The following is a 15,754-nucleotide window of genomic DNA, read 5'->3' as shown; positions in this document are numbered from 1 at the left end:
AAAAACACGTACAGTAAATGAGCAGACATTGAAAAATGCTGATTCTGACATCACAGAATCTCAGAGGACACACATCAGGTCATCCCTCCCAATCCATACCTGTACAGGACTCCTTCCTTCACCCTTCTGGCAATCAAGGAGCCAGTCTTCACTTATAGACTTCCAGTGATGGAGAATCTCTTTAGAAAGGCCATTCAATTTTTGGACAGCTTCAGTTAAGAGGAAATTTTTCTTCACAATATTCTTAAATTTGCCTCCATATTTTTAGAACTTTTTATGGCTAGTTCAGGCTTCTGGGACCAATTAGAATTAATCTAATCCCTCTTGCACATAGTGTCCTTTTCAGTTCAATTTGATAATTGGCCCCTACCCTGGGCCAGGCACTGTGTTAAGTTCTGGGGATATAAATAAGAAAAAAAAGATAGTTCCTTCCCTCATAGAGTTTTCACTTTAATGAGGGAAGAAGATGCACAAAAAGGATGATGAAAAGTGGGGAAGAGAGTGACAAGTAGTATCTGTTGTGGGTCAAAAACAAATATAGTTGCTGATGGAAATGGAAATTTACTGGAAAGTTCATCTCCTAGGCCTTCCAAAAAGGAAGGTTTTGAGAGGAATTTAATACTCTGCCCTCCAACCTTCTAATCAAAGGGGAGAGATAACTGAGGAGCAGTTCTAATCTTTCTTGCACATAATATTCTTCTTAATACCACCTATTCTGGGTACCTACTCTGAATAGCTTACCTTTTGAGAGACTTACCTGTTTAATCTAGTTTTTTCCCTGTTACAGATAATAAGGAAGTCAATATATTCCAATTAAATACTACCTAAAGTCAACAAAGAAAAGTAATGAATGGAAACATATTAACAATAACAATAATGACAATATTGATTTACATCATCATAGCATCTTAAATTTTAAAGCACTTAAGATACATCTATTTAGTTGTTGCTCCTAACTCTTTGACACATGTATCACAAGTAGTATTTTCCCCATTTTACAAAAAACAAAAAAGAAATGTATTCTGTGATAGTTGGAATGTAATATAGTATTATAACTATCATGATGGCTACTACTGATACTATTACTATTAATAAATAAAATTATTGTAACTTAATGACTTGGTGTTGAGATTGTGACTTGGAATTAAGATTATACTCATAATCAAGGAAATTAAAATACATAATTTGGCTCACTCAAAGTCACATGGCTAGCAGTAATGTAAATCTTCTCCTAATATAAGTTTATAGTTCTGCCTTTTTATTCTTAGGAGATGTGAGTGGTCAAATACAATTCTTTTTTAGTCATCTGCTACCAGTGTGACTATGTGGAGTGATAACAGTGATAATAGCATTTATATAGCTCTTGAAGGTTTATAAAGCAATTTATATTTATATTTCATTTTATCCTCACAAGAACCTTGAGAGGTAGGTCAATTTCTTCCTCTCTATAATGGGAGCAATAGCACTTCACTCCCTACTCCATAGGATTATTATAAGAAAACTAGGAAACAAGATTAGGAAAACTTATGGGACTTGAAGTGCCTTACAACCATGCTGTTCTTAATTTTGATATTACATCATCATCATCATCATCATCATCATCATCATAATCATCATGGTTATTATTTCTTCCCTTTCCCCAAAAGCTATTGGAAATTGTCTTCCCAATGGGGAAATATATAGGTTATTATACCCCTTTACTCTTCCCAGTCTCCTAGAAGCGTGTGACTAGCATGATGGGAATAATATTACTCAACATTTAATGAATACATCATCTCATCTGATTTTACCACAACCTTGCATAAATGAGTCCCCATTTTACAGAAGAGTAAACTGATGATGAGAGAGATTAAATAACTTGACCAAATATACTCAGCTAGCAAGCAACAAAGACAAAATTCAAAGTTAGATTTTTCTCTATTCTTCTATCCAGCACACTACACAGTCTTATGGAAAGTTCCACATTGCCACATTTTCCATATAGCTTTACTCTGCATGATGTCATCATTTTTGGTGACAATTTATACAGTTGTGCTTTACGATTGTTTCTATAGGTAGAAAGAGACAACCACATGCTGAATGCCTGTAGCCCAAAGGAAAATCGACACAACTACATCTCCTCTCCAACTCAAAATTTGTTCAGCAGAAAGCCCTAAGCTTCTTTATCATCTTCCTAACTTGACTCTTCGGGATCTGAATTTTCTCTGTAGAGGTGACTGAAAACAAAAATAGCGAGCAAATCAAATATCCATCAACATGGAAAAGATTACCCTACTTGCCTCCAGGAAAGACCCAAAGAAAGAAAGCCAGTAATACAATCTCTAAGAATTTCTTTAATGTAAAAAAAAAAAAATAAAACCAACAAAAACAGAATGAATTAGAAACTAGTGTCTAATGTAATATCATTTCTGTATTCCATCATTATCTTGAAAATTGTTCCTATTTTATCACATTTCTGAGGATCATAAAGTCTTAGGACTGGAAGAGAAGTTAAAAGAGGTTATCCAGTCCAACTCTATTTCTCTTTTATCATTTCTGCTTTCAATTTTTTAAAACTTTTATTTAGATTTTTTTATTTAGAAAATAGTTACTACTGGAAGAGCAAGATGACAAAGCCAATGCATAGGACTTTAAGATGATTTTCTGTACTATGTAAGGCAGATTCACATTTACTGGGGATGTTCTACTCTGTGCCAATATGGTAATGATGAACTGGGTCTTCTTGGAGTTAGTTGTGTTGCTATTCCTGTCACAACCTCCTAGTCTATCTAATGCAGTTAGTTAAAGAAAGTTAATGGAACTGATATTTGTTGTTGCTACTGTTCAGTCATTCAGTCCTGTCTGACTCTACTTGACCCCCAATGACTTTTGTTCATGGGTTTTGTTAGCAAAGATCCTGGAATTGTTTGGCATTTCCTTCTCCAGTATGTCTCCATTTTACAAATGAGGAATTGAGGCAAATAGAAGTTGTGACTGCCCCAGGATCACACAGCTAGCAACTCTTTGGGTCTGAATTTGAACTCGGATCTTCCTGACTCCAGGCACGGTGCTCTATCCACTGCACTACTTAGTGCCCCCAAAATTTACTTATTCATGGGCTAAAAAATGAACCTAGGCATCCCATGTGGTTGGTGAGAATTCTACCACTGACCCACCCATTAAAATGGCCAATAAATGGTAGTGGATAAAGGAAGGATGTTGGGAGGACCAGCAGAGATACCCAATAGACCAAGGAAAGGCATGGACTAGTAGAAGGCATGCTGAATTTAATGTCAGAAAAAAACTAGGTTCAAATCTTAATTGCCTCGATGAATCACAGGCAAGTCCTTAATATGATTTTTGACTTTTATCAAAATGGTGCTTTTTGTTTTGGTTTGTATTTTAGTGATAAAACTTCTAATATCCTTTGAATGACTTTGTCTTCATTATAACTGCTGACTTTCTACATAAGGAAATAAATAGGCAGGTCATAGAGAACTTAGAGGCCAACTCCATTGTTTTTCAGATGAAGAAAGTAAGACCTAGTGTTTTGTCCAAAGTTAAATAGTTACTGTCGTTTCAGACTCTAGGCACTGACCACAGAACCAATGCTATTTTCACTGTAATTAGATATAGATATAGATAGAGATGGGATGGGAATAAGGATAGGTATATGTTTATCTATATAGATATAGATATAGATATGTACATATATACATATACAAATATAGATTTGGATATGTATAGATATGTATAAACAGATTGATCAATGATAGTTGTAGATTTCTATAGAGGTACCTAGTGAAAGAGACTTGGATAGAGATATGTCTGTCTATATATCTATTACACATATATTGACATAAATTCAAGCTGATATAGATATAGATAGAAAGATGGATAGGTAGATAGGGATTGATAATGTCAGAGATACATGTACTCAGCAAAGGGAAGATTCTAGTCACATTCTTTAAGGTGTAGGCAAAAATCTAGGCAAGACGCATCTCTGTTCAATTTTTTTTGGTGGCTCCTTATTAATAACATGCAAAATTCAAATTACTTTGCCTGGCATATAAGCCCTTCCATGGCCTGGTACAAAATTCTGTCACTCCATTTATCTGACAGTCATTCCCTTACATATACTACATATTCCAGATAAACTGCACAATGTTCTGCCCCCATATCCTCACTCCCCAAAGTGTCCAGCACTTTTCTGCCTCCATGATTTTGCTCATGTACTTCTCTGTGGATAGAATATGTCTCTTCTTCCTATTTATCTTTCTATAAATCCCATCTTGAATTTAACTTCTTCCAGAGTACCTTCTCTTATCTCTCTATTTATACCTCAGACTTCACATTGCACTTCATCTTTGCATGGCTACAATTGGTGAATGTTAGTTATCTATGTCTGTCTTTTGCATTAAAAAAGTGTAAGCTTCCTCTGGCATACAATTATGCCATATACAAATTTTGCATCCCTCCTCCCCCCAATTCCTGGCACAGTGATTACCAAACAAATATTCCCTAATTCATGTTTATTAAATTTTCATATTTGTTGAACAGCATATAATCCTGAGAAAGGATATTCAAGCAAATGATCACATCCACTAAAAATATGGCTTATGATAATTCATTCTAAAAGTACAACATTAGTTTATAGAATGTTGACCAGAATCCTTGAGAACCTTTGATTAGTATTGGGGAAATTTTCAATTCTGGAGTATTATGTTCAATTCTGGGCACCATATTTTAGGAAGACATTGGCAATGTGGTACATATCTAATGGAGGCCCATGAGAATGGTGAGAGAATTGGATATTATGTTATATAAGTATCAAAAGAAGGAACTGCAATTGAAGTAACTACACATTACCAGGAGTAACCATATGTTTGGGCAGGTACAAATTTCAGATCAATGAGTGGAAGCACTTAATAACAATTATAACTGTGCTGAAATGAAGTGAGCTTCTCTGGGAAGTAGTAAATTCCTTTTTCCTAGAGGACTTCAAATAGGAATTGGATGACTACTTGTCAGGAATTCTATAGGGGAGATTACAATTCAGGTGTAAGTTGGAATATGTGATGTCTGAGGCCTCTTACAACTCTGAGATTGTATGATTCTATCAGTACTTTTCAACAATAGTTGTTCAGATATCACATTTATCAAATGTCAGAGAATTGTTATCCTGAGAAGCCTATAAAGAAAATAGCTGGAGATTTCACCTTTGTTTCCTCAAATTCTGGGTAAAACCTACAATGTTTATTCTTAAGAGGATGTCAACTTGCCACCAAAAACAGAGTTTTCTAGGCATCAGTCTTCAAAAGTAAATGAAATAAAAAAAAAAACCTGTGATTCACCCAGGTTTGGAGCATGTATATGTGTATTGTTTTTGTAGCTATTTTTTGGTCTGTGATTTATGCAGAAAATCTGCAAAATATTCTGGTTCATCATAAGTCTAATTTACATATGTTTAAGGGACATTGTAGAGAGTGATTAACAGAGCACATCACAATTCACTGAATGAATGTTGACTGAAGATTTATAAAAGCTTTAAATGGAAAAAGCCATGGAGTTGATAAGCATCTGTCTCTAGCAGGGAAAAAAAAATGAAACAGGGAGTGACTTATTTTACAGTTCCTCATAATCTCAAACTGAAACCACTACCAACCCCAGCCCTCAGTTTTATGCATAGAAATTGAAATGCATTCAGCATTATGGTGAAGTTTTGTTTCTGTTTTAGTAACATTTTCATTCTCCAATTTCCATTTGGGGAGCAGCCAAAAAAGGGATAGAAGGTTTTGAGTAAACCAAAATTTGGGCTTCCTTGCAGGAACCCCATCGGGGTTTTCACAGGTAGAATGAATTCAAACAAACAAATAAAAATTAGATATTTGACTCTTAGACATTTTATTTTCTCGGGAACTTCAAAGTTTGATCTAAATTGTAATAAGTAAAAAATGTAGTGTAATTATTGCCTTATCACTTTTTCTTAGGCTACTTTATATGGAAAGTAGACTCTTAAAAGTAGTATTTTATATTGAACTCAAGATTTGCTTGGCTTGGAAGTCTAAGGGTTGGTCCATTGATATGACTTCCTGATAACACACAAGCATGAAAAATACCAATCCATGTTGAGTTTATGACCTTCAGACTTGGTGACTGTCCCTTGTACACTATAAGTATCACTGTATATTGGCCTCCTGACCAGAGGAATTTCTATATAGACATTCATTAATTATTAAATCCTTGTTGATATTCTCTCCACGCTACAGCTAAGTCAACCACATTTGGGGGCCTGTTAAGAAAGAAAAAAAAAACTTAGTATAGTTTTAATGAATAGTGATGTCAAACCTAGTTTTGAGTACCAGATTCTGTCACTGTCATACAGTGGAGATAATGACATCTCCTTGGTCACCTAGAAGAATTGTGATCAGAATCAGGAGAACTGAATGATCTGAAAGCACTTTAAAAATAGCTCATATTTGTATTATGCTTTGCAGTTAATAAATGTCTAACTCTCTGCAATCCTGTGTAGTAGATAGTATAAGCATTATTACCCTGTTTCAGCAGATGAGAAAACTGAGGTACACAGAGATAAAACAACTTTCTCTTAGCCAGACCATCCTTATTCTTTAACAAAATTTAGTCTTTGCATGGAGCTTAAGTGTCTATCACTGTAAATTCTACCCTGTAAAATAAAAGCATTTGAGTAGTACAATAGAAAGAGCACTCAGTCTAGAGTCAGAAAGACCTGAATTTAAATTTGATCTCTATTTACTAGCTGTGTGATTCTTGGCAAATCACTTAAACACTGTCTGCATCAGTTTCCTCAGTTGTAAAATGAGGATTAATATTAGTGCCTACCCCCTAGATTTCTTGTAAAGATCAAAAGAGAGAAGATTTGCAAAGTGCTAGCAAGGTGTTTCTTGTAGTAGGTGCTTAATGAATGTCTGTTTCCTTCCTTTCCCTCTTTCTTTCCTTCCTGCCCCTCTCTCCCCAAGGACTGAAGGGCATGTCTAATCCCTCTTCAACATGACAATCTTTTAAACAGTTGAGGATAGCTGTTATGTTCCACCAAGCCTTCTCTTTTCTAAATAACCAGTTGTAGTTATTAATGTTTAGTCATTTCAGTCCTTTCCTACTCTTCATGACCTCATTTGGGGTTTTCTTGGCAAAGATACTAGAATGGTTTGTCATTTCCTTCTCCAGTTCATTTTACAGATGAGGAAACTAAGGCAAATAGGATTAAGTGACTTGCCCCGGTTTACATAGCTAGTAATGTCTGAGGCCAGATTTGAACTCAGAAAGATGAGTCTTTCTGACCTCAATCCTGGCACTCTATCCACTGTACTGCCTAGCTGCCCCAGTTACATCAACTAAACAACATGGCATTAGCTCTGCTTCCATCTTCATCCTGCTTATTCTTGGAATGTTTTCCAGGGTATCAATATCTTTACAATGAATCTTCCCTAATTTCCCTCCCCCTTCCTCAGTTATTAGTGCTCAATTTTCCTTATATAGCTGTAAACATATTTGGGTTGTTCTAGTAACATGGGAAAATGCAAATTCCTTGTGAATAGGGGCTCTTTCCTTTCTTTGTCTTATCACTATAACACGCTATTTTTCTATGAAGTCCTTTGCAGATGCAAAAAGTATTAGGAATAGTTCTAGTTACAGAGACAGCATAATATAGTAGAAAGAGCATAGGGCCTAGTGTCATGAGAGGTCTAGGTTCAAAATCTGTCTTTGATACTTATTAGATATATGACCTCACAAAAATCACTTAACCATCTGGAGCTAAAGAGCTAAAAAACAAATCACTAGACTAAAATGAGGATCAGAAGTAAAGTGCTTTGTGATACCTTAAGTGTCTATGTAGATTTTTCTTTGGTGTATGTGTAAGGGAGAGTAATTTGTTTCTTACTAAAAGATCTGTCCAAAAATGGAATGGATCCCTTTGGAAGGTAATGAGATTCTTATCACTGGCATTCCTTAAGTGGAGGTTGTATATTATAAAGGAGATTCTTTTTCAGGTAGAGTGTGGACTTGATGCTCGATTTGGTACTTCCAAATTTTGAGATTCTTTGATTTGCTGGTCTTACTAAAAGCCCAAATATCACTGTCGCAAAATCATGTTCTTTACCACCACCACCCCCAACCAGGTGATTTGAAATTAGCCCTGAAGAATATAAAAAGAGGCATGTATTTCAATTCAATTTAATAAATACTTACTGAGATTCTCCTATGTGTCAGACACTGTTAAGCACTGGGGAACTGTGCTAACTCAATTCAGTACATATTTAAAGTTCTCATTGAGTGCAGGGGACTGTGCTAATACTAGAGAAGATACAAAGGTTAAACATAACATGGTTCATGGGATAAATTAATATCTTTTTTTCAATACTTTTTTTTATAATACCATAGGTGTGCTGGAGCCAGCTCACATGGCTAGAGAGAGCCAACTCTTCAGTTTTTCATTGGGAGTATTTATACCTTGGAAATTGGCAAATGCTACAAATAAGGGAGTGATGAAGAAAATGTTAACAATGCAGATTAAACTGTGCCACATATATAGTTTTGTTTTTTTATTTTTTTTAGATTACAGAGTGGGTTGTTAACATTTACCCGCATACACCTGACCCATGATAAGGGCAAAACCATAATAGTTGACATTTATAAAATGATTTAAGATAAGCAAAGCATCACATGCCCACTATCTCAGTGGACTCTTACAAATAATCATTTGTGGTAACAATTATAATATTATTAATCTTCATTTTACAGATAAAGAAATTGAAACTCTTGAGCTCCACTTAAGGGAATGAACCATGATTACACAGCAAGTAAGTACCTTAAGATGGAATTCAAACCCAGGTATTCCTAACTCCAAGTTCAGCAATTTTCAAGCAAGAAGGAGCAACTGAAGATTTCTGAGGAGAGGAGGTAACTGATCAGATCAAAATATAAGGATGGTTAATTTGATTGTAGAGTGAAGAATGGGATAAAGTAGGAGATGAGGGAGGTGGCCAGGAGACTATTTCAGTTTTCTATAATAGTGATGAAGGATTCAATTTGGGTTGTGGCAGTGGAAAGAGAGAACAGGGATATATGAGTGAGGTATCACAGAGAAGACCCAGCAGGTGATTAGTTGAGAAAGGGAAAAAGGAGGGAAGAGGCAAGATAATTAATTATAAACTTTAGAATGTAGGAAATTGGGTGAATAGTGAAACCTAAGAGAGAAAAAGTGAAGTGAAAAAGAGAAGCAGGTTTACAGGGAAAAAAATAAAACCTAGTTAATTTCAGTTGCTTTGAGGTTTAGAAGCTTTCACAGGCACAACTGACTGTCTAGGAATGTTAAAAAGCAATAGTTCATTATGACAGTTGCATTTTTACTCACACAAAGGAAGATGCAAGAACCCAAATGAGACTGTAGGTGGAGGAGAGGGGCAATAAAAGAATTAAAGGTAATCAATGTCAGGTAAAATCAAGGATAATACCCAGAATAGGTATGGAAGAAAAGGGGAAAATCAGGATACATTTCAAGTCAATCACATTTGACAAACATTTATTAATCATCTACTGTATGAAAGATGTAGCATTGCAACTGGCAATGTGATATAAACAAAAATATCTGCTCCGTGGAGTTTAAATTGAACTAGGGGAGTACAATGTAGGTATTGGCACATAGGTTATACATATATGCAAAATATAGGCAATATTAAGTAATTTCAAGAGGGAGAGAATGTTAATAACAGTTTAGGGAAAACCAGGAAAGACTTTGTTTAGGAGGAGTCTCTTAAGCTATATTTTGGGTAAAACTTGAAACTCTAGGGAGCGGAAGTGGGAAAGGAGTGCATTCCAGACATGGGGAGCACTTTGTTGTGAGCCCAATGAGGGTAGGAATTGTCTTTTACCCCCTTTTTATCTCCAGTGTTTAGCACAATGTCTAGCACATAATAGGTGCTTAATAAATGCTTATTAACTGACTGACACTTGAGCAAAAGCATCAATGTGAGATCTGCAAATCTGTGTACAATGAATGTCAGAATGGAACAACATTCCAATGACAGGAAGGTCACTTGAACATCAGGCTTTCTAACCTTCAGGCGTATAGAGGAGAAGAAAGGGAGTCAATGATGGATCTGAAAGAGGCTTCCCTCTGGACATGACACATCCAGATTATGCCAACTCTCTTCACTCCCCCTACTTTAATGGATGAAAGGCTTGACTCTTTTCATCTTTTAATTTCACAACACACTAACATAGCAGAAACACTAGTTCACTGCTAAGGCAGGAGACTCCTGATGGATGGGTATTATAGCAAGGGGTGGGACCTCATTCAGGTGCATCTAATTAGTTTCCATACCAGGATTTCACTGAAAGGGTCCATGCTCTAGAAGCATTTGCAATGGTAATTGCCTTCTGGAACATTTTAGAGAAATGACATTTAAGTGCCAAGTAGGAGTATGATGTAGGATCTTGATCAGTGGCAGCCTGATAAAGAAAGACAAGGCCTTTACCTTTGCCAAATCACCAGAAAGGTATTTTTTTTGTTTGTTTTTCAGACTACTACTGCTCTAGTTCAACTGTGGATATATTCATTTCACCTCTAAGGACTGTTAAAAAGACTAGAACTTTCATGGAATAAAAAAAAAATGTATCTAAAAGGGACCTTAATGATCATCCAAGCTGACATTTTAATTTGACAGATAAGAAAACTAAACCTTGCAAAAGTTCAATGACTTGCTCAAGGTTGCACAGTCAGTGAAGGACTCTGATGGGTGTGCAACCCAGGTTTTCTGCCTTTCAGCCCAGCAGTCTCCACTCTGCATCATCCTGCACCAGTCCCATCTTGCCCTTTCAGGCCTCAGTAAACAAGTGGCACATTTCTTGAAATCTTCTTGAGATGAAATCAACTCATGCATTATTCACACTTACAGCAAGAGATCAGTAACTTTGCTGCAAGAAAACAATATCTCACAGCAATGAATTTCTCTCCCCTCCCCATATTTCAATGTAGTGAATTATTGGTTTGCACAGGCTGATCGCCTAGACAAATGAACATGAAACCCAAGGAGAAAAAACTATTACTGTATAGTTAAAGAACTGCCCCTGGAAATGCAGCTGTACATTTGCTGGATCACACGTATTTGTTTTCACAAGTAGTTAATGGATGGTGGTTTTTTAAATTTATTCATAAATTCTAAGTGCTGATCAAATTTGACATTAAATGAGTTTTCTCATAGAAAGCAATAATCCCAACAATAACCATATATTCTATCAGAAGGGACAGGTACTTAAGAGAAGTGAGGTCAAACTCAAATAAAAACAGAGCACACTCATTCACACATATGGATGCCTGTGGGCCTCATGTTGACTTAGTCACAAAATGTAATGTTATCTATGTTTTATTGTATTCCCATTTATTTTGTTAAATATTTCTCAATTACATTTTCATCTGATTAAGGTGCCACTTGAGAGTGTTGCAGACCATGATTTTGAAACCTCTGCCTTAGAGTATAGAATATCAGAGTTAAAAGAGACCTTCAATTACGTTAGAACTAAAAAAAGTCCTTAAAACACAAGAAGTTAGAACTGGCATAGACCTTAGAATGTAGACTAACAGAACTGACATGGACCTTAGAACAAAGACCAACAAAGAACATTAAAGCCAGAAGTAACCTTAGAACACCCAATGAGAAAACTGAAAGACTTGTTATAACATCAGACTTCAATTATTATTTAATATATTCTGCTCATCTTGAAATGGGGAAACTGAGGCTCAGAGAAATTAAGTGATTTGAGGGCATAGCATTAGTAAATGTCAAGGCCAGGAAGAAAACCCAGGACTCTTGACTGATGATATGGCTGTTTTTTCCACTCTATTAGCCTGCATTTCAAATTAAAATAGGTCCAAGTCATAGTTAAGTTAAGGCACCATATAATAGGAAGGACACTAGATTTTGAGTCAGGGGACCTTAAAATCTCAGCTATTACTTTCTGTATGACCTTGAGCAATAGATAATTTCTTAGGGCCTCGGTTTCCTCATCTCTAAAATGAATAGATTGAATTGGAGACTGTTCTAGTCATTTTCAGCTCTAAATGTATGTCACAATGCCTCTTTCCATTTTTCTTGGAACAGAAATTCAGTGGTTAATGTTTTCTTAATGGTAGCACACTGCCTATGTGTCTTTATTTTGTTCCAGTTCTCATAAGTATGACCGCATTAGTAGTGTTTTGGCAGAAAGAGAGGGGCATCTTTCCTGACAAGCAAAGGGCCAAGCATAATAATGTTAATGATAGTTTTGTTTTGGTATTTCTTAATACCAGAGGAGGTGATACAGAGAGTTCCATGAGAAAGAACCAGAGAATGAAAGGATATTCAACTTTATTTCTTAATATAATTGGTAAGACAGCATAGTAATTCTATAATCAACAAAGTGAACACATGCCTGTTCATGTGCTTGAGGCTTTTTACACTTACCCGCTTGTTCAAGTATGAATGTGGCTAACTCTATAATTAAGTCATTCAAGACATGATCATATTGGAGAAATACATCCCTCCAGTGTTTTTCAATATATTGTTTATCAATTATACCATAGAGAGAATCACACTTGCCATTTGTAATGTATGTGTGAATACTATGACATGCATAGATGGTCAATATTAATGATTACAAATCAATGCACTTAAATATCTAGGCACACCTACCCCACACATCACTAATCATCATCCTTCATGGCCAGGGACAGAAGAGAGAAGTAAGGCTCCAGATTTCTTTGGATGAGATTATATGCCTGATATAAGGTTTGGAAAATTAAAATATTTCAATCTGCAACTAAACCTAATCTTTACAAAATAGACAACATACTGCCTTGTATAAAGTACTTGTCTCAAGACAAGGCCCATTGAAATTCTTCCCTCTGTGATAATAAATTAATAAGATACTCTCCTTCATAGATCACACTTATTCTGTTGAGGATAGTCAGCTCAAACAACTGTACTCACCATCTCCACTGGGTGTCTCACTTTCAACAATAATTCATGAGTGGAGTGGCCATTGTCTTCATAGCCCCTATACAAGTATATGGGATGTCCACTTTGGGGAATGGGTAGTAGAAGGAAGACAATAATCCTCCTGGAAACAAACCAGATAATCTCAACTAGAAAATTCCTACCCATGGATTAAGTATCCCCTGGTTTTGTCCATTGGAATGACTTTAGGGAGGCAAAGTTTATCAGATGAACTAGTAATATAGCAGAGATACCGAGAATGCCAGATGGAAACTTAGCATAACAACAGGTCTGCTTCCAAGCCATGCTCTCTTACTAACCCAGGCTTATGTTGCCTTTAATCAAGTGTATCCCATGACAGCATTGGTTTGGGATATGGTGGGGTGGGGAGGTAAACACTCTCTGGGTCAAACTTGGAGTTTGAGTGGAAATTCCTCAGTCATAAAAGAAAGAGTCGATGGAGACAGGAAAATCTCCATTAAGAGAAAAATCAAAGCTCTGCATTTTATTACATCTTTTAGAAATTGGCCCTTCAGCCAAACTACATTACAGCAAAGAGAATGGAACAGGGCAATAGCCACAGACGCTTGAAATTTAATCCAATGTATTGCTATAAAAAGCTTTGCCATCTGGATCCTAATTCTCTTCAATATTGAAACTGTAGAGAGTTTTCTTTTTATTCTAATCTACAGCCATCACTCACTGTGGTCCTTACGGGTCTATATGAGGTTTCATTGTTAGAGCCAGCTTTTAAGTCAAGACAATTTTTGGAAGTCTATTGTGGTGAACAAGTAGATAATTCAGAGCCCTGCACCTGCTTGCCTTTTATGATGCTTGCTGATTTTCTAGTACATATACATGGACATTGACTTCAACTGTATTGTATGCACATACATACATTTTTGGGTCATGTGAGAAAAAGGTGGGGGAAAGAAATATATTCTGTCCTGTGGGTCTTCATGCTGGAAGGGGTGGTGCATAAATCTATGGAAGAATTAGAGAGACATTGAAGTACTAGAAAGCTGAATATAACAGAAAATGAGAACCATAAACATCAACCTTATTCTCATTGATTACCTAGTATGGAAAAGTTAGTGCTGTGACCTATAAGGCAAGTATTTGATTTAATCCATATTAATCATTACTTGCCTTCTTTAAGAGAATGTCGATTCAACGAGCCTCCCAAAAAAGAACTGTCTGGTTAAAAATTAAAAGGAAAAAAAAAAAAAGATGTTCATGTCATTCTTTTCCAGCGCAGGGATCAGAGATGTCATAACCTCTGACTTTTAACAAAATGAGATGAATTCTCTCTCAGTCAAGTCAGTTTTAGTAGCAACCCCTGTTCGAAAAGCAGGCTGAAAACTTCTTAGCTGCTTGGTAATTCTGCCTTGGCAGAAGAAGAAGGGCAAGCTATTTGAAAGACCAAATTCACTAATCTCTTACCTTTTCAGATGACAAGGTTAAGGTCATATCCCAGGGCTCATCTATGTCCCACCACTGAGCCTGAGGAAGAATGTGAATGGAATGGGGTAGGGAGTCATTATAGAGAAACTTCTCCTTATGTCTCTCTTCCCAAATGATATAAATATACACTTCTCTCAGAGGTTATTAAATTAGGCATAACATAGCTGTATCTTTGTCATTTTTTACAATAGATATTCTGGTCATGACACATTTAGCAGTATTGATCTCAACCAAGGATTTAACAGATAACTATTACATGCTGCCCTAGGAAAGTTTGAGCACTTTTCTAAACATAATGTTCAGTCCCAGAAACACACAACACACATACGCACACACACACACACACACACACGGAGTTGTACTTTGCCGTTTTGATGGTAAGGATAATGACAAGGCTAGATTTGGTCCTACCCACACACATTTCCCTCATGAATAACCAATTTGGAGTCACAGCATAGACTCAGTGCCCAAGGATATGGCGGGAAATTCCCACGGAGCAACACAAATGCTTTTGTTATAGTAAGCAGTAAAGGCAGCTAAAAATGGTAAACTCATCCTCCTCACTGGACTTCCCTAAGACACCATAAATTGACAACTCAGTCGAGGCTCCTTGTTGAAGGAGTTCTGGCAGTGGGTAAAGGAGTTAGCTCTCCAGTCAAGTGACCCTGCTGCTCCTCTGTGACCAACCTCCAGAAGAAGAGGGTTTACTTGGTTTGAGAAGAAGCCTGAGTTGCTACAAGTTCCCACTACTCAGCTCACGTGCCAAGTTCAACTTCTGTTTCTCCATTTTCAAGAGAAAGATTGCAGGCCTGGCTCACAGACATTTCCCAAGATGATTTAAAAAAAAAAACTGACAGCAAAACACTTCAAAAGTACAGTCTTCATACCAAGCTCTGCCCTTTATCTTTCTTTCTAGTCTTGTCGTTAGCCAATGGTCATAAACTTCAATAAATCTCAAGGCTGAAATCTCTTTTCTTTGGACCAAAAGTGACATGGAGATTTGTGCTCAACTTTGGACTTATGATTTATCTTCTAGCTAGCATTATGCTTTTCATTTATAAGTTGATCACTTCAGCCCAGTCATTCCCTTTCATGTCAGATTTTTATATTTCTTTTTTTCTTTTAAACCTTTTGGGAAAAGGTGTTTTAAAAAGCACATAAAATAATGCACACTAGTCCTCATCAACTCAGAGAGCAGAAAAAAAAAAACTTTTGCTTGGGCATACTCCTATGGGAATAAATATTTTATTTATGAGTGTGGGTAACTATATATTGCAGGAATGCCTAAAAGGGTAGTG

The sequence above is a fragment of the Vombatus ursinus genome, unplaced genomic scaffold (genome assembly GCF_900497805.2).
Source record: "Vombatus ursinus unplaced genomic scaffold, bare-nosed wombat genome assembly UNPS02005659.1, whole genome shotgun sequence".
Taxonomy (NCBI): domain Eukaryota; kingdom Metazoa; phylum Chordata; class Mammalia; order Diprotodontia; family Vombatidae; genus Vombatus; species Vombatus ursinus.
Note: the sequence above shows the minus strand (reverse complement) of the source record.